This window comes from Saimiri boliviensis, chromosome 3 (assembly GCF_048565385.1).
Source record: "Saimiri boliviensis isolate mSaiBol1 chromosome 3, mSaiBol1.pri, whole genome shotgun sequence".
NCBI lineage: Eukaryota > Metazoa > Chordata > Mammalia > Primates > Cebidae > Saimiri > Saimiri boliviensis.
The window spans coordinates 168,207,064-168,234,294 of NC_133451.1; positions in this window are offsets into that span (position 1 = coordinate 168,207,064).

Genomic DNA, 27,231 nt, shown 5'->3' on the forward strand with positions numbered 1-27,231 from the left:
TACATGCAGCCAAGAAGCATATGAAAAAAAGCCCAACATCACTGATCATTAAAGAAATGCAAATCAAAACCACAGTGAGATACCATCTCATATCAGTCAGAATGCTATTAAAAAGTTTTAAAATAACAGATGCTGACAAGGTTAGAGAGAAAAAGGAATGCATATATGCTGTTTTTGGGAGTGTAAATTAGTTCAGCCTCTGTGGATAGCAGTGTGGCAATTCCTCAAAGAGCTAAAAAGAGGACTACCATTCAATTCAGCAATCCTACTACTGGGTGTATACCTAAAGGAATGCAATCATTTTACCGTAAAAACTCATGCATGCCTATGCAACACGATTCACAGTAAGAAAGGCATGGAGTCAACCTAAATGTCCATCAGTGACAGACTGGATAAAGACAATGTGGTAGATTTACACCACGGAATACTATGCAGTCATAAAAAAGAATAAGATCACGTCCTTCGTAGCAATATGTGTGAACCTGGAGGTCATTATCTTTAGCAAACTAATGAAAAAACAGAAAACCAAATTCCACATGTTCTCACTTTTAAGTGGAAGTTAAACAACAAGAACACATGGACACAAAGAGAGGAATAGCAGAGCCTGGGCGAAAGGTGGGAGGAGGGAGAAGATCAGAAGAAATAACAATTGGGTACTAGGCTTAGTACCTGGGTGATGAAATAATCTGTACAACAAATCCCCATGACACAAGCTTACCTATGTAACAAACTTGCACAAGTATCACTGAACCTAACAGTTTTGTTTTTTTAAGAGAAAACTGTATTACGTTGGAAAGTTATAAATAAAATTGCTGGAAGTGACTATACTAGACTATGATCAGAAATAAAATCATATTGAAATTTATGCCAAATCATTAGGATTTGTAGCCTCTCTTTGCTTATGCAGATACTAAGCCCCTCTACTATCCCTTTCTCCTTTATTTCAGAATCTCCCTTATATACTTCTGGGAGTCTTCTTTGGGGTCTTGCATTTTTTTGTGACTCATCTGATTGTGTGGCTCAGCTCTGTCTTCTTCAACTGGGTTCCACTCCATCACTTCTGCTCCTGGGGCTATATAATGGAATACAATCTGGCATGCTTAACAACGCCACGTCAGTGGCCCTCTGACTCTTCAAGTGACAACACAACATTGGACTCTGAAGCTGAAGAAGGAGCTGGAGGCAGAATTAGAGTTGTCCTCTCATAAAAAATATATGCTATAAGCGATCTGATGGGCCCCAAAGCTATGCTTCGTGTATCTAATGTCTCAACAAGTCTTTCATAACTACAGTTCTTCTAGCTTCTAGCCTCCACTTCTCTTGCCACTGGGCTCAAAGTAGACTCTAAAGACTAGAAGAAGAAAAATTCAGTCCCATTCCCTGCACAGGAATCATGTGTTCACCACTTAACTTCCACAAAACTCCTCCCTCCTGCTGCTCCCAAAACAAAAACTTAACAATTCTTGCACATAGTACCTGAAAGGGATCAGCAGTCTACCAATTTCACAACCAATCTGACTCTATTTCTCCTTTTAAGTTCAGCTAGGATTTACAGCTCAGTAATAAAAGAGTAGCTAAGGAAAGTCAGAGGAAGGCGAGATTACTGAGAATAGAGTCAGTAAAAGAAATTGAACAGAGGAGGAAAGACTTTAACAGGAAGTATGAAACTTAGATAAATGAAGAGATGGAAGGCATTCTGGGCAAGAATTTCACAAAAGAAATGTCACTAGAAAAGAAAAAATGGAAACACAAATTTGGCTGACCAAATATTACAAAGGTAATATTTATCTCACTTAGTCACTTTTGCTTCTGTAAGAGATAATATTCCTCTCCAGGGTCTGGGATCCCTTCTGATCTCAGCCCTTGTTACCTAGTCAGGTCCCAGTTCTTAGCGAAATAAATATTACAAAGATAATATTTATTTTAAAATTGGGTGCTTCACAGGTATTCAATTTTTTTTTTCGTTTTTTTTTTTTATTGCATTTTAGGTTTTGGGGTACATGTGATGAACATGCAAGATTGTTGCATAGGTACACACATGGCAGTGTGCTTTGCTGCCTTCCGTCCCCTCACCTGTATCTGTCATTTCTCCCCATGCTATTTCTTCCCACCTCCCCACCCCCCGCCCCTCCCCCATTTCCCCCCAACAGACCCCAGTGTGTAGTGCTCCCCTCCCTGTGTCCATGTGTTCTCATTGTTCAACACCCACCTATGAGCGAGAATATACGGTGTTTGATTTTCTGCTCTTGTGTCAGTTTGCTGAGAATGATGGTTTCCAGGTTCATCCATGTCCCTATAAAGGACGTGAACTCATCGTTTTTGATGGCTGCATAATATTCCATGGTGTATATGTACCACATTTTCCCTATCCAGTCTATCATCGTTGGGCATTTGGGTTGGTTCCAGGTCTTTGCTATTGTAAACAGTGCTGCAATGAACATTCGTGTGCACGTGTCCTTGTAGTAGAATGATTTATAATCCTTTGGATATATACCCAGTAATGGGATTGCTGGGTCAAATGGGATTTCTATTTTTAAGTCCTTGAGGAATCGCCACACTGTCTTCCACAATGGTTGAATTAATTTACATTCCCACCAACAGTGTAAAAGTGTTCCTATTTCTCCACATCCTCTCCAGCATCTGTTGTTTCCCGATTTTTTAATGATCGCCATTCTAACTGGTGTGAGATGGTATCTCAATGTGGTTTTGATTTGCATTTCTCTGATGACCAGTGATGATGAGCATTTTTTCATATGTTTGTTGGCCTCCTGTATGTCTTCTTTTGTAAAGTATCTGTTCATATCCTTTGCCCATTTTTGAATGGGCTTGTTTGTTTTTTTCTTGTAGATCTGCTTTAGTTCTTTGTAAATTCTGGATATCAGCCCCTTGTCAGATGGGTAGACTGCAAAAATTTTTTCCCATTCTGTTGGTTGCCGATTCACTCTACTGACTGTTTCTTCTGCCGTGCAGAAGCTGTGGAGTTTGATTAGGTCCCATTTGTCTATTTTGGCTTTTGTTGCCATTGCTTTTGGCGTTTTGGTCATGAAGTCCTTGCCTACACCTATGTCCTGAATGGTTTTGCCTAGATTTTCTTCTAAGGTTTTTATGGTATTAGGTCTGATGTTTAAGTCTTTAATCCATCTGGAGTTAATTTTGGTGTAAGGTGTCAGGAAGGGGTCCTGTTTCTGCTTTCTGCACATGGCTAGCCAGTTTTCCCAACACCATTTATTAAACAGGGAGTCCTTTCCCCATTGCTTGTTTTTGTCAGGTTTGTCGAAGATCAGATGGTTGTGGGTATGTTGTATTTCCTGTGAGGCCTCTGTTCTGTTCCATTGGTCTATATCTCTGTTTTGGTACCAGTACCATGCTGTTTTGATTACTGTAGCCTTGTAGTATAGTTTGAAGTCCGGTAGTGTGATGCCTCCCGCTTTGTTCTTTTTGCTTAGAATTGACTTGGCTATGCGGGCTCTCTTTTGGTTCCATATGAAGTTTAAGGTGTTTTTTTCCAGTTCTGTGAAGAAGGTCATTGGTAGCTTGATGGGAATAGCATTGAATCTGTAAATTACTTTGGGCAGTATGGCCATTTTCACGATGTTGATTCTTCCTAACCATGAACATGGAATGTTTCTCCATCTGTTTGTATCCTCTCTTATTTCGTTGAGCAATGGCTTGTAGTTCTCCTTGAAGAGGTCCTTTACGTTCCTTGTTAGTTGTATTCCTAGGTACTTTATTCTTTTTGTAGCAATTGTGAATGGCAGTTCATTCTTGATTTGGCTCTCTTGAAGTCTATTACTGGTGTATAGGAATGCTTGTGATTTTTGCACGTTGATTTTGTATCCTGAGACTTTGCTGAAGTTGTTTATCAGTTTCAGGAGATTTTGGGCTGAGATGATGGGGTCTTCCAGATATACAATCATGTCATCTGCAAATAGAGACAATTTGATTTCCTCCTTTCCAATTTGGATACCCTTTATTTCTTTTTCTTGCCTGATTGCTCTGGCTAGAACTTCCAGTACTATATTGAATAGGAGTGGTGAGAGAGGGCATCCTTGTCTAGTGCCAGATTTCAAAGGGAATGCTTCCAGTTTTTGCCCATTCAGTATGATATTGGCTGTTGGTTTGTCGTAAATAGCTTTTATTGTTTTGAGATACATTCCGTCAATACCTAGTTTATTGAGGGTTTTTAGCATAAAGGGTTGTTGAATTTTGTCAAAAGCCTTCTCTGCATCAATCGAGATAATCATGTGGTTTTTGTCTTTGGTTCTGTTTATGTGGTGAATTACGTTTATGGACTTGCGTATGTTGAACCAGCCTTGCATCCCCGGGATGAATCCTACTTGATCATGGTGGATGAGCTTTTTGATATGCTGTTGCAATCGGTTTGCCAGTATTTTATTGAAGATTTTTGCATCTATGTTCATCATGGATATTGGCCTGAAATTTTCTTTTCTTGTTGAGTCTCTGCCGGGTTTTGGTATCAGGATGATGTTTGTCTCGTAAAATGATTTGGGAAGGATTCCCTCTTTTTGGATTGTCTGGAATAGTTTCAGAAGGAATGGTATCAGCTCCTCCTTGTATGTCTGGTAGAATTCAGCTGTGAACCCATCTGGACCTGGGCTTTTTTTGGGTGGTAGGCTCTTTATTGCTGCCTCGACTTCAGACCATGTTATTGGTCTATTCAGGGTTTCGGCTTCTTCCAGGTTTAGGCTTGGGAGGTTGCAGGTGTCCAGGAATTTATCCATTTCTTCCAGGTTTACTAGTTTATGTGCATAGAGTTGTTTGTAATAATCTCTGATGATGGTTTGGATTTCTGTGGAATCTGTGGTGATATCCCCTTTATCGTTTTTTATTGCATCAATTTGGTTATTCTCTCTTTTCTTTTTTATTAATCTGGCTAGTGGTCTGTCTATTTTGTTGATCTTTTCAAAAAACCAGCTCCTGGATTTATTGATTTTTTGAAGAGTTTTTTGTGTCTCTATTTCCTTCAGTTCTGCTCTGATCTTAGTTATTTCCTGTCTTCTGCTAGGTTTTGAGTTTTTTTGATCTTGCTCCTCTAGCTCTTTCAATTTCGATGATAGGGTGTCAATTTTCGATCTCTCCTTTCTTCTCATGTGGGCACTCATTGCTATATATTTTCCTCTAGAGACTGCTTTAAATGTGTCCCAGAGATTCTGGTATGTTGTGTCTTCGTTCTCATTGGTTTCGAAGAACATCTTTATTTCTGCCTTCATTTCATTGTTTATCCAGTCAACATTCAAGAGCAAGTTGTTCAGTTTCCATGAAGCTGTGCGGTTCTGAGTTAGTTTCTGCATTCTGAGTTCTAACTCGATTGCACTGTGGTCTGAGAGACTGTTTGTTATGATTTCTGTTCTTTTGCATTTGCTGAGGAGTGATTTATTGCCAATTATGTGGTCAATTTTAGAGTAGGTGTGATGTGGTGCTGAGAAGAATGTATATTCTGTGGATTTGGGGTGGAGAGTTCTGTAAATGTCTATTAGGTTTGCTCGTTCCAGGTCTGTGTTCAGGTCCTGGATATCCTTGTTGATTTTCTGTCTGGTTGATCTGTCTAATATTGACAATGGGGTGTTAAAGTCTCCCACTATTATTGTGTGGGAGTCTAAGTCTCTTTGTAAGTCATTAAGAACTTGCCTTATGTATCTGGGTGCTCCTGTATTGGGTGCATATATATTTAGGATCGTTAGCTCTTCTTGTTGCAGTGATCCTTTTACCATTATGTAATGTCCTTCTTTGTCTCTTTTGATCTTTGTTGCTTTAAAGTCTATTTTATCAGAGATGAGAATTGCAACTCCTGCCTTTTTTTGCTCTCCATTTGCTTGGTAGATCTTCCTCCATCCCTTTATTTTGAGCCTTTGTGTATCCTTGCATGTAAGATGGGTTTCCTGGATACAGCACACTGATGGGTTTTGGCTTTTTATCCAATTTGCCAGTCTGTGTCTTTTGATTGGGGCATTTAGTCCATTGACATTTAGGGATAGTATTGTTATGTGTGAATTTGATGCTGTCATTTTGATGCTACCTGGCTGTTTTGTTGGTTAGTTGATGCAGATTCTTGATTGTGTTGCTGCTTTTTTACCATTTGGTGTGTTTTTGGAGTGGCTGGTACTGGTTGTTCCTTTATATGTGTAGAGCCTCTTTCAGGAGTTCTTGTAGAGCAGGTTTGGTGGTGATGAAATCTCTGAGTGCTTGCTTGTTCACAAAGGATTTTATTTTTCCTTCACTTATGAAGCTGAGTTTGGCTGGATAGGAGATTCTGGGTTGAAAGTTCTTTTCTTTAAGGATGTTGAATATTGGCCCCCAGTCTCTTCTGGCTTGTAGGGTTTCTGCTGAGAGATCTGCTGTGTCAATTTTTTTTTTAAAACACCTTTAATCGCAAGCCACAGGTATCTCCTTTCATTTTCCCTTATTGTTAGAAACAATTTCCGCATTCCTGGGAATAATTTCTTTTCTTTTTTTTTTTTGTTTTTTTTTTGTTGTTGTTGTTTTGTTTTGTTTTGTTTTTGTTTTTGTTTTTTTTTTTGAGACGGAGTTTCGCTCTTGTTACCCAGGCTGGAGTGCAATGGCGCGATCTCGGCTCACAGCAACCTCCGCCTCCTGGGCTCAGGCAATTCTCCTGCCTCAGCCTCCTGAGTAGCTGGGATTACAGGCACGCGCCACCACGCCCAGCTAATTTTTTGTATTTTTAGTAGAGACGGGGTTTCACTATGTTGACCGGGATGGTCTCCATCTCTCAACCTCGTGATCCACCCGCCTCGGCCTCCCAAAGTGCTGGGATTACAGGCTTGAGCCACCGCGCCCGGCCTCCTGGGAATAATTTCAACCAAAAATATTATTTTCTCATTCTCTTAAAATAGTATTTTTTAAACCCAGATGACTCGCCCTAGCTTTGTCTACAATGAGTTATTTCAGTTTGCTTTACTTCACCTATGTCACAATTTTGGTTTCTGTTGGGTTTCCATGCTCTCCCATCAGGCAAACTTCTTGTTTTCCACTTTTCTTCTCTTAGGCAATACCACAAGCTCCAAAGTGCAATTTTCACCCCTCTGCAAACCTATATGGAATAGAAACACCTTCTTCCCTATTAACTCTTCCTGGCCACCTCAATCTTGCTAACTGGAGGTCTCAGTGACAAGGGTACATAGCTACCAGCTGTTCACATCCAAGGCAGGGCAGAACACTCCTAGAAAAAAGCATCTTTTCCCACATACTTGGGGGATCTAGGTTCCTGTTAATCCAGAGCTGATTTCTATCCTCAAGCCTTTATGCAATTATGACCTCCACCACTTCAGTTCTGGTTTATGCCAACTGCCTTGTGCGTGTGTTTGTGTGTGTGTTGAGGATGTGTGTTATGAAGAGTGCTCATGTACGATCATTTATTTTTTCAGCAGAACACAGAGGTTATACAGACACTAATCCCAGGGATTACTTTTTTGTGGGTCAATTTACAGCTGTGGTTTTGTCTCAGAGGAATATATTTTGGTGAACAGAGTTTGCTCAGGACTTAAATTGCTCTAATCGTTAAATGCGTGAAATGTTCTTGTTCCAAGAAAGGGAACGTTACTTGCTTGTTAAGAAAACAAGAATTACAATTGGTTGACAAAACCGAACTGAAATAGTTATGAAAGGTCATATAAACAGCCACATGTTTTTGTAGGGCTCTTAAAAATGTAAAACATCTATAGATAGTAAAATAATCCTGGTGGTGATACAGCAGCATTGTGAAAGTCTTGTGTAAGAGTCTGTTTAATGTAAAAGAGATTTAATTCACTCATGCTGAAAAGTCCATTAAATACACACTAATCTATTACTGAAAACTCACCAAGTAAGTAAAGAATTCAATCTGTTACATTTCTTTCTTGATTCTTTGCAGTCACTGAAATACATTTGGATTAAAAAATAGGCATGGTAATCTGTGACCTTCACAGTTGTAAGAGTACAGATGAATCCTGTTTAAAGTTTCCAAGACTTGTTGTTGTTTTTTTTTACAGTAAGCGCTACTTGGAAAAAAATGACACATCTTTGGGAAGTGTTAACTTTTTTTTTTTTTTTTGTCGCTGTTATTGCTAGGACTTTTGTAAGGAATTCATCAGAAGTTATAAAACGTTGGCTGAAAAGAAACATTTTCTGGTCTGAAATGTCTTGGGCACTTTGCCACAGAAAGCTTTAACTTTCATGTCAATTTTCAACATAGGCATATTATTTTGAATTTACAAATGTAAAACTAAGAGTCCTAGATAAAGGAAATCGCCTGCTTATGCTCATAAATGGCCATGTTTATATTCTGACCTAGATCTAACATGCAAATTCTTTCCCATCTCAAAACTTTTGCTTCTGTAAGTTCATGGTTCTGGAATATTCCTCTCTGGGGGTCTGGGATCCCTTCTGATCTCAGCCTTTGTTACCTAGTCAGGTCCCAGTCCTCAGTCAAGCCTCTCTGGAACCCCCTCCTCCACTGCCCTGCCCCATCGCAGTGCTGGGTTTCTTTCCTATGACCCACTTAAGACATTTGTTTAGTTGGTTTATTTTTGCCTATTTCCTCCTCTAAAATGTCAGCTCTATAAGGACAGGGACCATATTTGCCTAACTCATTTCAATATTACCAAACCTTAGCACAAGCCTGACATAATAAACAATTCAATAAATATCAGGTGACTCTAAATGGCTCCAGGCATTTTTCACTCACTATATTGTGTATCATGGATCATTAGTTCTATTGAAAATTGTTTTGTTCATTAATTCCCAAAGTAAGAGATATGAAAGATAAAATCATAACATTTCCTGATTGGATACTTTGGTTTCGTATTACTGTTTCTCATACAAATCTTTCTGGTTTCTTGCATCATCTGAAAATCAAGATGTTTTCATATTCTCCAAAACATTTCCCAACCTGGAACAAGTAGATGACAATCCTGAAAGAGCTATGTGTTTTGTGGAAAGTTCAGAATTTTGCGTCTGTAGCACTATTTTTTTTATCTTCGCCATGATAGGGATTGACAAAACAGTATATATGTATGCTACAAAGGTATGAAGGTGGCATTATGTTGTTCTTGGGCAACTAATATAAGTTAGGCATTGTTCTGTCTGGAGATTCAAAATACCAATAGAATACAATTCTTGTCCTTAAGAAACTCACAGTTACGTAAATCAGTTTACATTAATTTTCATGTTTCCACCTACTAAATAAGATTAGCATTGACAACCACCTATCTCCCAGAGATACAAAGCCTGGGATGTGGAGGGCAGAGGAAATAGCAGTAAATAGCAAAAGTCTTGCAGGGCTTTGCTTATTTCTTTTATATTATTATTAGCTGCTATGCAGTGTATGTGCCAGAGTTGACCTTAAAGGAAGGACTTGACTTGCACGAATTTGCCATTTGTTTCTCATTGTTTCCTGTTGTTGGTTTGCCTAGTCATAATCTAACTTTATTTAAACCCCAAGGGAAGTTTAAAAAGCATATTTTATTTCCCAATTCACTAACAGTAGGAGAAAGCCATGGGAAAGTAGATTTGTTGCCAAAGGTACAAAAGTCTATAAAGCATAAGCATACCAAGGTGGAAGCTCCACACACACATATGATTACACCACAGATGAAGTATCAGTTCACATTGGAGAGGCCGAGTTAGGGCAAATTTCACTGTAACAGTTTATCTGTCTAGAGTTTTATGGCATTTGAGTCCACATTGAGGCATTTTTGATACTATTCTCTCATATGTTATTTTGGGCAATTCTTAGATCAAATGAAACAGAGACTCAGAGAAGCAAGCACAGCAAGGGTTACTGAATTTTGCAGTCATATTTACTTACTATTGTAGTTATACCTTAACGATTGTTGCCCGCAAATATAAAAATCAGTAATGGAAAAACGGCATTGCTATCTATAGATGTACACTGATTAGAACCATGGCCTTGAAGAGGCATTTTCTAGTATTTCCTTTTCTTTCTTCATTTTCTTTTTCTTCTTCCTTTTTCTCCTTTCTTTCTTTTATTTATTTTTTTTTGTTTTTTATCTATATTTTTAAAATACTGAATTATTTTTATAAAGTGAGAAATCTAAAGCAGATTGTTCTAAAATTTACTGTGGAAACAAATCCAACTAATATGCCAACTATTACTGTCAATGGGGAAGTGGCATTCTTTGCCCTGGATTGCTGAACAGCTTACAAATTCTATGGATGTTTGTGATTTTTCTCAAATTTTTATAATGCTCCCATGGTACAGTTGTATGAAAAGTATTTAAAGGCAATGTTAATAGCCTAATGGACCACCCAGGAACACCACAACTGACTACCATCTGTTTGAAATAAAAAACCACTACCCCTGAGATTACGAGAAAGTGCCTACAAGTTTGTGCCTGCAGGTTTGAATTAAAGTGCCAGAGTTTAAGGGCATCATATAAGAGTCAGCTATTTTGGTTTTTTCCCTATGAATAGCTAGCAAGAGAGCCACCTCACGATTTTCTTAAGAATTCAAGTTACTATGTTGAGCAGGATGGTCTCGATCTCTTGACCTCGTGATCCACCCGCCTCGGCCTCAACATGGTGAAACCCCATCTCTACTAAAAATACAAAAAAATTAGCTGGGCATGGTGGTGCATGCCTGTAATCCCAGCTACTCAGGAGGCTGAGGCAGAGGAATTGCCTGAACCCAGGAGGCAGAGGTTGCAGTGAGCCAAGATCGCACCATTGCACCTCAGCCTGGGTAACAAGAGCGACACTCTGACTCAAAAAAAAAAAAAAAAAAAAAAAAAAAGAATTCAAGTTACTTACCTACAGTAGTCAATTGTCTGTCTTTTCCTTTTTCTCTCCGATTCTTTACTTTTTTTCTATTTTCTTTTCTTGCTTGGTATAATTTATATAAAAAATCAGTTTTTGTTTTGTTTTGATTTCTAAAACTCTAGATTGTTTACTTGGTATTATTTTTGTGTTACTTTTACTTTTAATTTATATTGTAATATTTGTTATCTTTCTGTTCGTACTTTATTAACTATTTGCTTGTTTGATCTTTATTTTCCACTGGCTGACCATTTGCACAAGAATGAAACTAGACTTCTACTTTTCACCACATACAAAAATTAACTCAAAGTGGATTAAAGACTTAAATGTAAGACCTCAAACTATAAAAATTCTAGCAGAAAGCCTAATCGATGCTCTTCTAGACATTAGTTTAGGCAAATAGTTTATCATGAGGACCCCAAAAGCAAGTGGAGCAAAATGCAAAATAGGCCAATGGGACCTAATTAAACTAAAGAGCTTCTTCACAGCAAAATAATCAACAGAGTAAACAGACAGCCTACAGAATGAGAGAAAATATTTGCAAACTATGCATCTAACAAAGGCCTAATATCCTTAATCTATAAAGAACTTAAACAACTCAACAAGAAAAAAAAACAAAGAGCCCCATTTAAAAAGTGGGCAAAGGACATGAACATGAAAAAATGCTTCACATAACTAATTATCAGAGAGATGCAAATCAAAACCACAAGATACTTTCTCACACCAACCACAATGGCTATTGCTGAAAAGTAAAATAATAATAATGATAATAATATTAATATATTGGTGAGATTGTAGAGAAAAGGAAATGCTTATACACTGCTGGTAGGAATGCAAAATAGTCCAGCCACTGTGGAAAGCAATTTCAAAAATTCTCAAAGAACTAAAACATGAACTGCCATTTAACCCAACAATCCCGTTACTGGATATACGTCTAAAAGAAAATAAATCATTCTATCAAAAACACATATGTATTTATGTTCATCACAGCACTATTCATAATAGCAAAGACATAGAATCAACATAGGTGCCCATTAATGGTGGATTAAATAAAGAAAATATGATACATATACACCGTGGAATACTATGTAGCTACAAAAAGGAATGAAATCATATCTTTTGCGGTAACACAGATGTAGTTGGATGCCATTATCCTAAGCGAGCTAACAGACAAACAGAAGAGCAAATACTACTCACTTATAAGTAGGAGCAACATTTTTGGCTCACACAGACATAAAGATAGGAACAATAAACACAGGAGACTCCAAAATAATAGAAGGAGGTAGGGGCCAAGGGCTGCAAAACCTTTTATTCAGTATTATGTTCACTATCTGGGTTATAGGATCAATAGAAGCCCAAGCCTTAGCACGAAGCAATATACACTTGTAACAAACCTACACAAGTACTCCCTTGAATTGAAAATAAAAAAGAAGTGTAAAAAAAAAAACCTTATTTTCCTGCTTTTATTTTCTTTAAAAATATTTTTAACCTTAGAATTTGATATTTATTTTTCCCACTTATTTTTCCTAATCTCTGTTCATCTTTTATTTTTCAGTCTCTACATTTGTGATTTCTTTTGATACACTATTACTACTGTACTCTCTGCCCTGAAAGGCTGACATCATAGATGTCTCATGTTCTGCAGCTTCCAACCATGAGCAAAGAAATGAGCAATTTTAAAATTTTTAAATAAAGAATTTTAAAATTAGGAGGTTTGACTATGAATTTTGTAAGTAAATGCTACTAAAATTATGAGTGGTTATAACAAAACACTATAAATTGTGTAGTTTATAAACTACGGAAACTTATTTCTCAGAGTTCTGGAGGATGGGAGGTCCAAGATCAAGGCACCAGCAAGCTCAATGTCTGGCGAAGACCTGCTTCATGACCCATGGATGTTGTCTTCTCACTGTGTCTTCACATGGTAGAAGGGGCAAGGAGTATCTCTTGGGCTTGTTTTATAAGGGCACTAATTACATTCATGACGATTTTGCTCCCATGACCTAATCATCCTCCAAAAGCATCTCCTAACACCATCGCCTTGAGGGTGAGGATCTCAGCATACAAATTGCAGGAGGACATAAAACATTCAGACCATAGGTGAACCAGAGCTTGACCTGCCCAACTGCTCTACTGCAGCATCCCTAAGTAAATGCTCTTGCAGATATCTACTTGGAGTGTTCTGCATGAAGAGCACTCTGTCAAAATTATCACGTTGGTCCATGTGGACCAGCAGCTGCATCCTACACCAAGTATGTGACTAAAACATGATGCCTCTAAATTTGTGAGTGGTGGAAACCAGAATTTAACTCTATTCATGTGTGTAGGGTTGTGTGATGTGTTCAGGTGGACACACACTTAAACATTAATATATTTGTTTATATAAGAAAGAAATCTAAATTTTTAATAATGAGTACTCCTGGAGAGTAAATGTGGGTGGGGTATTTAAGCTTAATGTATCCATATTACTTGATTTTTAATGCACATGTATCTTATTTTAATTTAAAACAATTATTAAAATTTAAATATATCACCTGTGAAATAAATACATAATTCATCACTTCCTTTGAATAATCTAATACTCTACAGACCAATAGGAGTCTGTACCTGAACTGTACCATTCTAGTCTCTGCTGGAATAAATTTTAAGTGAATTATTTTTTAGTGTTATACCACTGAACTTTATTAAAGGAGTTTCCAAGAAATTTCTCTGTGAAATTTGTTGTTTTATTTGCCCTACGTATGTTGTTAAGAAAACAAGTCATTACATTTAAACCAGGTATTTAATACCAGGATTACTGTGCAGGTCCCCTGAGAGGCAGCTTAGATTACCTCTTACTGAATTTGTGAATCTTGAAACTAATCCCTCTTCACTTTGGCTGCTAGAAAGCTCTGAGCCAAATAGCCAACCCACTTTTAGCAAGTAGACTGAATCTTGCAACAAATACTACATTCACTCTCTCCTTGTTTCCTCCTTGTTTCATCTTGTTTTTTCCATAATATCTTCTCTTTACCTTGATTCCCTCACTTAAACTTTTTATTTTCTTTATTTTGGTAAGCTGTCTGAAATCCTTTTGAAAACAAAGCAAGGTATAAATAACTAAAATAATAAATGTGCAAGGCAAACAGTTCCATGAGACTGTGACATTTCCATTTATGACCTAAATATTCCTGCTAGTCCTAATACTCATAATACTTTCATTTCCACTCCATAGCCCTAGGGAAGCCATTTATTCTTAACATACTGTTGAGCTTATTAAGCACCTAAGGATTTTTTCAAGAGAAGATTATTCAGAGAAAAGAGAAAATTTTATCATAATTTTATATGAGTCTCCAAATGAGAAGTTTCCTCAGGAATGCTATGCAGGGAAAAGGCAATATTTATCACATTTAATAAACAATGTGGAGGTTTAAGCTGTCATTTACATTTTCCATTAGTTAGATCCAAAATTAGATCATCATTCATTTATATTTATTAAATTCATTCTCTTTATGTTGTTATTGATTGAGCCCCACTGAGATGCAAAAAAGAATTAAAAGCTATGTAAGTTAAAAGTAATTCTACTTTTGTTTTATTTCAAGTACTCTGAAAGAGATAAATACAAAATATTCCTTTCAATCTCTTGCCTAATTAAAAAGGGATTACTGCCAAACACATCATGATAAAGCTGTTTTGATTTCACTACACTAGATGCACCTACAAAATAACAAAGAAAAAAGACTAGAAAACTCTGGACAAACTAAGAATAGTCCCAAACTGTGAACTGTGAAGAATACCTGCTAAAACCAACAGCATGACACAAACCAATACGCACTTCTCCAGGGTTCTTGCAGAGAAGGGAGTTTGGTAAGTGACATAGCTTTGGAAGCCTCAGCAGCTATTGCTTGTTTGCATCAAGTTCTATAGATACCCAGTTCCACACACACAGAATCATAGAGTAGAAATGACAAAAGAAGGAACCATTTAAACACACTGCTTTTATTTCCTGAGACATAGCTTGTAACCCAACAGGTGGAGTGGGAATGAGGAAAATACACAATCATATTTGCAGTAGATACTAGATTCAGTCAATAAAATGACTAAATAAAAACGAACTCATGATTTGGAAAACCATTAACATATAGTATTTCCCTGTATGTATGTTTAAGTGTAGGACAATGTATCTCAAAAAAAGACACAGAAAATATGTGAGAAGGATTTTGAGACAAAACTCACAAATCAATGCTGGTGGCTGCCCTAGATCATGCTCCATGTTTCCCTTTGCATACAATATGTATACAAATCACATGCTTTTTATCTATTCATCCGTTAGCATTTAGCTTATTTCCATATCTTGGCTACTATGAATAATGCTGCAAATAACAAAAAAGTACAGATATTTCAAGATCTTGATTTCAATTCCCTTGGATATATACCCAGAAGCAAGATTGCTGGATCATATGTGATATGATTTGGCTCTGCGTCCCCACCCAAATCTCATCAGTTCTAATCCCCACATGTTGGGGGAGAGTACTGGAGGGAGATGATTGGATAATGGGGCAGTTTCCCCATGCTGTTCTCCTGATAGTAAGGGAGTTCTCACGAGATCTGATGGCCTAAAAGTGACAGTTCCCCTTGTTCACTGTCTGTCTCCTGCTGACTTGAAAAGAAGGTCTCCTTTACCTTTCACCATGGTTGTAAGTTTCCTGAGGCTTCCCCAGCCATGTGGAACTGTGAGCCAGTTAAATCCCTTTCCTTTATAAATTGCCCAGTCTCAGGTAGTATTTTTATAGCAGTGGGAGAACAGACTAATACAATATGGTAACTGTATCTTAATTTTTTGAAAAGCCTCCAGACTGTTTACCATAGCAGTAGCACCATTTTATATCACTAAAAATATAACATTTTATTCACTAACGATGCACAGAGTTCCAATTTCTATATACTTCACCAACCCTTGTTATTTTTTGCAGTTTTAATAATTACCATTCTAATAGGTGTGAAGTGATATCTCATTGTGCCTTTAATTTAAATGTCTATAATAATTAGCAATATTGAACACCTTTTCAGATGCCTGTTGGCCATTTGTACATTTAGAGAAATGTCTGTTTAGGGCCTTTGGCTATTTTTTAACCAGGTTATTTGCTTTTTTGCTATTGGATTATAGGAGTTTCTTATACACACTGAATCAACCTCTTGTTAAATATATATTTTGCAAATATTTTCTCTCATTATTTAGGTTTACTTTTATTATATTGATTGTTTCCTTTGCTGTGCGGAACCTTTATGGCTTGATACAATCTCACTTAATTTTTGCTGTGATTGTCTTTGCTAGTGGTGTCATACACCCAAAAAACCATTGCCAAGACCAACGTGAGGAAGCTTTTTCTGTATGTTTTCTAGTAGTTTTATGATTTGAGGTCTGGCACGTATGTCTTTACTCCATTTTGAGTTTATTGTTGTGTATGGGGCAGGATAAAAGTTCAAATTTATTCTCTTGCATATGGATATTCTGCTTTCCCAACACCATTTATTAAAGAGACCATCTTTTCTGTTACTTTATTCTTGGTGCTGTTTTTGAAGATTAGTTGAGCATATATGTTTGAGCTTATTTCTGGGCTCCCGTTTCTGTTCCACTGGTTTATATGCCTGTTTATATGCCAGTACCATATTTTGATTACTATATCTTTGGTCTATAATTTAAAATTAGAAAGTAGGATGGCTCCAACTTTGGTCTTCTTGATTAAGATTGCTTTGACTATTCTATTCTAGGTCTTGCAATTTTATATGAATCTTAGTATTGTTTTTTCCATTTCTGTAAATAATGCCATTGGGATTTTTGACAGTAATTGCATTGAATCTGTAGGTCATTTTGACAGTATAAACATTTTAACAGTATTGGATCTTTCAACTCATAAACATGGAATGTCTTTCCATTTATCAATGTCTTTTACATTTTCTTCAATAACATTTCATAATTTTCAGTGTATAAGTGCTTCACCTCTTTGGTAAGGTATGTTTCTAAGTATTTTAGTCTTTCTGTTGCTATTATAAAACACACTGTTTTTTAAATTTTCCTTTTGGATAGTTCATTGATTGTGTAAGGAAATGCAACTGATTTTTGTATGTTGATTTTATGTCTTGTAAAATTACTGTTTTTGTTTATTAGTTCCACCAGTTTTTTAGTGCAATCTGTAAGGTTTACAATATGCTTAAAATTATGTTTTCTGCTATCAGAAATACTTTTACTTCTTCCTTTCCAGGTTGAATTATCTTAGTTTATTTTTCTTGTCTATTTGCTCTGGCTAGGACTTCCAATACTATGTTGAGTAGAAGTGGCTAGCATGGACATCTTTCAGCTTTTCACTGTTGAGCATGGTGTTATTTGTGGGTGACACTGTAATTGCCATATGACGCTGCATATGGCCTTTATTACATTGAGGTACATACTTTTTATACCTAATTTGTCAGAAATTTTTTATAATGAAAGAATGTTGACTTTTGTCAGATACTTTCTCTGCATCTATTGAGATAATCATATGGGTTTTTGTCCCTCACTCTGCTAATGTGGTATATCACAATTACAGGTTCACATAATTTGAACCCTTTTTGTATTTCTGGAGAAAGTTCCACTTAGTCATTGTATAGGATCCTTTTAATGTACTATTGAATTTGGTGTGTTAGTGTTTTATTGAAGTTTTTCAATCTGTTTTAAACAATGATATTGGTGGGTAATTTTTTTTTCTTGTAGGATCCCTTTCTAGCTTTGTCAGGGTAATGCTGCTCTCACAGAATGAGTTTGGAAGTATTTCCTCTCTTCATATTTTGAAAGAATTTGAGAAAGATGGGTATCAGTTACCCTCTAAATACTTGGCAGAATTTAGCAGTGAAGACACCAAATTCTAGACTTTTCTTTAATAGGAAACATTTTAATTACTGAATTGATCTACTTTCTCATTATTTATCTATTTAGATTTTCTATTTCTTCAGGATTCAGTCTTAGTAGATTGTATGTGTCTGGAAATTTATCTGTTTTTTCTAGGTTATCTAATTTGTTGACATATAATTGTTCATAGCAGTTTCTCATGATCTTTGTATTTCTGTGGTATCAGTTGTGACGTCTTCATTTTCATTTCTAATTTTATTTGTTTGAGATTTTTTTCTTTGTTTTAAGGCTAGTCTTTAAAAAAACTTCTTAGTTTTGTTGATTTTGCTTATTGTTTTTCTAGTCTCTGTTTTGTTTATTTCTTCTCTTCAATTTATTTATTCCTTTTGTTAACTTTGGGCTTAGTTTGTACATTTTTTCTAGTTCTTTGAGGTGTAATGTTGGGTTGTTTATTGAGATCTTTCTTTTTTATTGTAGTTATTAAGTGCTATAAACTTAACTCTTAGAACCGTTTTGCTGCATTCCATAAATTTTGGTATATCGTATGTATATTTTTATGTGTCTTGAAATATTTTTCAATCTTCTTTTTGACTTTTTCTTTTACCTATTAGGTGTTCAGGAGCATTTTGTTTAATTTGTGTGTATTTGTAAATTTGGGGGAATTTCTTGTTACTATTTTCCAGTTTCATACCATAGTGGTTGGAAAAGACAGTTAATATGATTTCAATCTTAAATTTGTAGAACTTGCTTTGTTTTCTAACATCTGAGCAATTCCGAAGAATGTTCTATATGTTTTTAAGAAGAATATGTATTCTGCTGCCATTGGATGGAATATTCTGCATGTCTATTAGGTTCATTTGGTCTGTAGTATTGTTCAAGTTCTCTGGCCTTAGTGATTTTTATTATTGATCTATCGTTGTTGAAAGTCATATATTGAGGTCTCCTACTATTACCGTATTGCTGTCTATTTCTCCCTTCAGTTCTGTTAATATTCATTTTATATATTTAAGTGCTTTAATGTTGGGTGCATATATATTTACAATTGTTACATCTTCTTGATTAAATGGCCCCTTTATTATTATATAATAACCTTCTTTATCTCTTAATGATAGTTTTTACATAAAGACTACTTTGTCTGGTATAAATACAACTACCAGTGGTTGTCATTGGGATAAAACATCTTTTTTCACCTCTCCATTTACAGTCTATGTGTGTTCTTAAAGCTAAAGTGAGTCTTTTGTATATAGCATGTAAATGGCTCTTGTTTTTTTAACCTATTCAGTCACTCTGTCTTTTGATAAAATAATTTAATTCATTTACTTTCAAAGTTATTATTGATAGGAATGACTAGATATTGCCATACTTTTAATTATTTTCTAACTGTTTGCAGTTTCTTTACTTCTTTCTTCATTCTGGTCTTTTTTGTGATTTGATGATTTTATAGTGTTATGTTTTGATTTATCTTGTGATATCTTATGTAACACTACAGAATTTTTTGTGATTACCCATGAGGCTTACATAAATAAAACATCTTATACTTTTGAAAGTCTATTTTAAACTGATAACAATTTAGCTTCAATAACATACAAAAATTGACACTTTTACTTCTCTACCCCCACATTTTTATGTTATTAATGTTACCAAATATATCTTTTCATATTTTGTGTTCATTAGCAAATTATTGTAGGTACAGTTATATGCCACATAACAATATTCTGATCTAACATAAATCACATATACAATGAATGTCTCTTAAGATTATTATCGATTTGAAAAACTTCTTATTGCTAGTGATGTTATAGCTGTTATAACACCATAACACAATGCATTGCTCATGTCTATATCATGATGCTAACATAAACAAACCTACTGGGCTGACAGTCGTATAAAAGTATAGCACATACAATTATGTACAGTACATATTTAATAATGATATTAAATAATTATGTAACTGTTTTATATATTTACCAACTATACTTTTTGTTATTTTATAGTGTACTTCATCCACTTATTGAAAAAAGGCTTACTGTAAGACAGTATGCTATTTTATGCCAGCAGCAGCCTAATACATCTTGTGTTTACTGGGTTTTTTGATAGTATTACTTTATCCTGTGGTTAATTTAATCTAATATTGTTTTGTTCATCATGGCTCTTAAGCATAAAAAATCTACAAATAATGCTGCTGGTAAAAGCCACATCAAGTGATTGACCTGACTGATTTGAAAATAAAATTAAAAGTGATTAAAGATTATAGAGGGGAAAATCAGTGATGGTTATTGCTCACCAGTCAGCCATGTTCCATTCCAACATAAGTACAATCTTGAAGAACAAGAACAAAGTGACAAACGGTTAAAGAATCGGCTTTATTGAAGGCAAGGAGACTAACAAAACTTTGCTATGGGTCTGTATCAGATATGGAGACGCTTCTAATGAACTGGATTGAAGACAAGACACAGAAACATATCCCTCTTAGTCCCATGAAGATCATGGCCAATGCTAAAGGTTTGTATGAAATATTGAAGGAAAAGTTTGGACCGGACTGTGTTGATAGATTTAGTGCTCGCTTTGGGTGGCTTAAGTGATTGAAAAATTGTTATTCACTACATAATATGAAAGTGAGTGGCGAGTCTGCAAGTGCTGACGTGAAGGCAGCTGAAGAATTTTTGGAAACCCTAGATAGGCTGATTGTGGAGGAAAATTATTTGCAGAGCAAATATTCAATATAGGTGAAATCTCCTTATTCCAGAAATGGATGCCTGAAAGGATTTTTATCCTAAAGAGGCCAAGTCAATGCCAAGTTTCAAGGTTTTTTAAAAAGACGTCCTTTGGAGGGACATGGATGAACCTGGAAACCATCATTCTCAGCAAACTGACACAAGAGCAGAAAATCAAACACTGTATATTCTCACTCATAGGTGGGTGTTGAACAATGAGAACACATGGACACAGGAAGGGGAGCACTACACACTGGGGTCCGTTGGGGGGAAATGGGGGAGGGGCGGGGGGTGGGGAGGTAGGAAGAGATAGCATGGGGAGAAATGACAGATACAGGTGAGCGGACGGAAGGCAGCAAACCACACTGCCATGTGTGTACCTATGCAACAATCTTGCATGTTCATCACATGTACCCCAAAACCTAAAATGCAATAAAAAAAATAAATAAAAAATAAAAAAAAAATTTAAAAAAAGAGGGTAACAGTCTTGCTTGGGGCCAATATTGCAGGTTACAAATTGAAACCCTTTGTGACCTTGCACAGTGAGAACCCCATGACTTTCAAGCATATCAATAGGCACACACTGCCTGTATACAATAGGAACCATAAGAATTCATGGATGACCCAGCTTCTCTTTCAAAATATTCTCCTAAGTTGCTATGCCAGCAAAATTTAGAAATAGTATTTAAAGAATAACATGCCTTTCCATATTTTGCTTATTGTTGACAATCCTTCTACATATTCTCTTTTTATTGGTGATCTTTATCCCAAGGTCAAAGTGGTGATTCCAAGTATGTAGATATTTAAGTAAACCAATGGATCAACTAATTACAGCAGCTTATAAGGCCTACTACTTGAGGAGGATTTTTGCCTAATTTATTGCTGCAACTGAGGAAGAGGCTGATGAAATTCTGGAAAAATTATAACATATGATTGTATCAGGAACCTTGCTTTGGCTTGGGTGACGTCACCATGGACTATATGAATGACCTCTGGAAGAAGACACACAAGTTTCATCTATAATGTCAAAGGATTTACCAAGGATGAGGATGTTAAAAAAAAAAAAAGTGTGGCTGAGATGGCAAACAACTCTAACTCAGGTGTGGTTAAAGATGACATTGAGGAGCTCCTAGAAGTGGTTTCTGGTGAATTGACTAATAAAGAGTGGTTTGAACAGGAACAGGAACAGGAACACAGAGCTTAAGAAGAAAGAAGAGAATGAAAAACTGTAGGAGAAGAAAAAGAAGAACCCCCAAGAAAATTCACATTGAAGGGCTTAGCAGAAGCTTTTGCAAACCTCCACAATATCCTTAAAGAGATTGAAAACATGGATCTTGACCCTTAATAAAAGGTTTTTATTAATAAAGATGAATTCTCAGGTGCATTATTTGCTTACAAAGAAATCTAAATAAAAAAAGAAAGAAAAAAAAAGAAACCAAGCAAACCACCAGGGACCTATTTCAAAGACAAGTAACACATTTTCAAGAATAGCCTCAGGCAGCTTCTTCAGAAAGCATTCTAGGAGTCTCTTTTTTAAAAAATCATAGTAGACAACATCTCCATGAATGTTATTGCCACTGAAGATCTTCCAGTGGGACAAGATGTGGGGGTCAAAGACAGTGATAGCCATGATCCAGACCCCATGGAAACCTAGGCTAATGTGTGTATTTGTGTCTCAGTTTTCAATAAAAACATTTAAATGTAAAAGAAAAAAATGTTTTAAAATAGAATTGCTTCTGTAATAAGGATATAAAGAAAAACTATTTTTGTATAGCTGCACAATGTGTTTGTGTTTTAAGGTAAGTGCTATTACAAAAGAGTCAAAAAGTTAAAAAAAATTAAAAGATTTATAAAGTAAAAAGGCTACAGTAAGCTAAGGTTAATTTATTATTAAATAAAGTTGTTAATGAATTTAGTGTAGTCTAAGTGCAGAATGTTTATGAACTCTACAGTAATATCCTAGGCCTTCACATTTGTTCACCACTAACTTCCGAACTCACCCAGAGCAACTTCTAGTTCTGAAAATTCATGGTGAATGCCCTATATAGGTGCACCATTTTTTATGCCATATTTTTTTTACTGTCTCTTTTCTATGTTTAGATCCACAAATACTTACCATTGTGTTACAATGGCCTATAGCATTAAGTACTGTAGGTGGTAGCTTTGCAGCATTAAGCTATATAGCCTAGATATGTAATACATTAAACCATCTAAGTGTGTGTGTAAGTACACTCTATGATGTTCAGACAATGATGAAATTGACTAACGATGCATTTCTCAGAATATATACTCATTGTCAAGCAATGCATGACTATGTATTTATTTTTAATTCTTTTGCCTTTTAACTTTTATACTAGAGTTAAACAGCAATTCGTATATCACCACTACACTATTAGAGTATTTTAAATTTGACTAGATACTTACCTTTACCAGTGAGTTTTATATTTTACATGTTTTCATGTTGCAAATTAGTATCCTTTCATTTCAATGTGGAGAACTTACTTTAGCATTTCTTGTAAGGCAAGTCTAGTGTTGATAAACTACCTTAATTTTTATTTGTCTAAAAAGGTCTTAATTCCTCCTTCTTTTATGAAGAACAGCTTTGTTAAGCATAGTATTTTTTGTTGACAGATTTTTTTTTCTTTCTTTCAGCATTTTGCATATATCATCCCACTGTCTTTTAGCCTTCATGGTTTCTGCTAAGAGTTTTATTGAGGTTCCTTTGTATATGACTAGTGGTTTTTGTTTGTTTGTTTGTTTTGGTTTATTTTTTTTTTATTTTTTTTTTTTTTGCTTTCAAAAATTTCCTCCTAATCCTCGGAAGAGAAGCCCAGAATTTTGTGCCTTTTCTCAATTTCACAAAGCCAGGCTGGGTACTGAGAGTGTCTCATTTATTTTTCCTAAGACAGTGTTCTGAAGTTTTCAAGGTTGTGGCCATTATAAGGGACTCATGCACAATGACCATGGTATGCCACCCATGGGGACATCCAGGGCACTGACATGGGGCACACGCATGGTGCTGATGTTGTTTGTTGGCTGATTGGGTGTGTCCATAGGCAAGTTATTTTGCTGAATTCATGGGTGTGTTTCTTGGTAGAGTCCATGAGCCAGTTAACAGGATGCATAGCCAGTTGCTGAGATCCATATGCTAGTCATCCTTGTTCTTAGCTACCCTTAGACAACATAGCTGTGCCAATTCCTTCAGTGTTCTGGGTGGGATGAAACAGAAATGGGCCTCCAGGGTAGTGTCCCATAAGACATCTGAAGCCACGTGTGAACTTCACTCTTGCTCTCCTTAAGAGATAAAATTGTGGTTTGAGGAAACCTCTCTCAGTACTGAGCTGTGCCACCTTAGGGAAGAGGTGGTAATGCAGGTAAAGTGAAACTACTTTTCTTACCCTCCTCAATGAGTACATTTTCAGATGCTGGATTCTCTCAGCTGGACTCTAGGGTTCCCAAAAATGTATTCTGACCTATGGGTCACTGCCAAAATTGATGTTTCTGCAAAGGGGCAAAGGACTGGAATCTTCTATTCTACCATCTTGCTGATGTCCAAGTAACTTTCTAAACTTCCACTTGAATCTTTCTGTAGTGTACTACAGAGGTATAAATGATAAAACTACATTTCTTGAATTTGCAGATACACTTCCAGGTATGATTTAGGTTCTACCAATTCATGCATTTTGTTTTGTTTTGTTTGTTTTGTTTTGAAACTTGAATTCAGACCTGAAGAAGAAAAAATGGAAGCACAGAATGAAGTATTTCTTTTGCTGGTGTGGATTATTCCAGCTGCAGCATGGTTGTGGAGCTACAACCTATAGTGATAGCTTACGAATTTGATGGGCAGTTTTCTCATTTTGACAGAAGCAACAGCTATACTTGCAGCCAGCTGTGTTCTGTGCCTTTGTGAATCATTTCTCTTGGAAGCTCAGAGTAAAACTTGTTTCTGCAATTATTCCAATATTTCTGAAATTTATATAATGTTACAGTAAATCCTTTATTAAACAAGCTAGATTCTCTTCTTTGCAACTGAGTATCTCTACACCAGAGTATCAAAGAAATAGCAATCTAAGATTTGCTATCTGATCTAACTAGGTGTCAAAAGAAAAAGTCTTCCACTAAAACTAAATGGTGGGACCTAGAGAAATCCATAATATGTACTGATAAAGCAGTTACTTAGCACCTGCGGTCACCTGGAATGAAGTTTCTTTTGGAGTCAATGTCTTAATGGAGCAAATGTTCACTAAAATAGAATACTATGCTAAAAAACAAAAAATATGACGTTTATGCAGTTATCTACTTTTAACTACATTATTGAGACTAATAAAAAATGAAATAAATAGTTTGGGATTTTAAATTCCAGTTCAAGTTACGGTTAATATAAGCCAGTTCACAACATTATCTAGTCTTTCTGGATCCAGTAACCTAACTACTGGGTATATATTTTTAAAAAATCAGTATGTCAGAGAGATGTCTGTATTTTCGTATTTATTGCAGCCTTATTCACAATAGCCAGAATATGGAAGCAACATACATTTCCATTACTGGATGAATACATAAGGAAAACGTGGTAGGTATACACAATGGAATACCATTCAGCTTAAAAGAAGAAAAAAATCCTGTCATTTGCAACAACATAGACCAACCTGAATAACATTATGGTAAGAGAAATAAGCCAGGCACAGAAACACAAATACTGCATAATGTCACTTATATGTAGAATCTAAAAAAGTTCAACCCAAGGAAATGAAAAATAAAGTGGCAGTTACCAGAGTCTGGGAGAGAAGGGGATGATCAAAGAGATGCTGGTCAAAACATACAAAATTTCTGTTAGATAAAAGAAATAAGTTCAAAAGATCTATTGTACAACATGGTAACTATAGTTAATAATAATGTATTCTATTCTTGAAAGTTGCTGAGAGAGTAGATTGTAAGTGTTCTCATAATAAAAATGATAAGTTTGTGAGGCAATACATATGTTAATTAGCTCAATTTAGCTATTTCTCAATGCAAATGCATTTTAAAACAATATAGTATAATAAATATATACACATTTTACTATATAATCTATTTTTTAAAAATAAATATTTTTAAAATCTAAAAATATATATTTAAGAAAATACTTCCTGGAAACTTTGGCACATTAATTGGGAAAGAGTGGCAACCTGATAATTTAAATGGAGACATTTGGTTACACTAAGATAACTGTGAATACTCCAGGTCTCTAACTGCCTGAAACAGTGGGGAGGAAGCACACAGGTTAGCGGACTTTCTTCTGTCTGATAAGTAGAGACTTGCCTTCCTTTATTCTTTAATGGCTTTACCTGAGCAAGATATCTTTTAAATAGGCTACTGAGTCTTCTCATGCTTCACTCCTTCCATCTTTCATTACTTCGAGATTAATAACCAAAATCAAATCCAAATGTCATGGTGAGAATGGTACAAACACTAACTCAGAAAGTCGACAGCATACCCACCAAAGTAATTAAACTTTTTTGTTATTTTTGCATTGTTGTTAACCTGGAGAATATTGTAATAAAGGATTCTAAGAACTCCAAACCAGGGACAAAGAAACAGAATTACAGACCACAATGAATTTATACATATAACTATATTTTCACTAAATAAACTAGACATGCCAAAAATCCTTGGAATACTGTAAAGAATTTCTAGTTTTAAGAAAATAGAAATGTTAAATAGACTAATCAGGTATAACCCACCTCCCAACTAGATTTCCTAAGGGGACCTATACAAAACAGAATGTGATTCACTCTTAAAAAGAAAGATATTCTGTTGTTTGTAATAATGTGGATGGAATTAGAAAACATTCTGTTAAGTTGAATAAATGAGACATAAAATGACCAACATAGCATGTTTTCACTTACCTGTATAATTGAGATCAGACTCATAGAAGCAGAGAGTTGGTTACAGAAACTTGGAGAGGGGGATATAAGGAGAAGATGATCAAAGAGTACAAAACGTCAGAATAAGTGTTGTTGGGGGGTTTGAGGTCTACTGCACAGCATAGTGAATATAATTAATAATAATGTATTTGAAATATTTCCAAATTGCTAACAGAGTGCATTTCAAATGTTCTCACCACAAAAAGTGTTAAGTATATGTCAGTTAGCTTGATTTCATTATTCTATATTGTATTTATAAATCATAACATCACTTTGTATCTCATAAATATATATAAATTGTTAACTTATAAAAAAATAAATGAAATTTACAATTAAAAATGAAAGGAAGGGAATACTTAGCCATCAACTGATAACCAGAGTTTTGGCTCAACTTCATCTCAAAGTGGGCCTAGTGTGTCTTAAGAACATACTTGTGTTTATTCCCTCTGTTCATGAGTGCTTGATTGTAAGAGATATACTTAGCTACTGACAGAATCCCAACACTAGATCCCTGAACTCTGAAGAAACAGACTATGGTAGAAACAGCAAACTTAATGCTGCAGGAATAAGTACTTACCACTAAAACAGTAAATCAAAATCAATTCTGTACTTCTGAGACAATTTCAGATATTAGTGCTTCCATCAAGTACTTTAAAAAGTCTAAAGTTGTAAATTCTATTTTGTCCTCATTTAACTTGTGCTTTTTTAAATCATGTAGAAAACAAATTACCCTTAGAAAAAAGTCAGCAGCTTATTATTATCAACTTAATCAGGTGATGAGTTCACTCATAGCTGCTGATACATACGTAAGCTTTTTAATGGAACAAATCAACTAAGCTCCTGGTACTAGTTTCCAAAAGGCTTTCAATTTATTTTGCCCAGATCCATCAGAGGAATCACTATCTACAACAGCAATAGCCTTGTCAAACATCTTCTCAAACAGTCTTAAATAATAAGA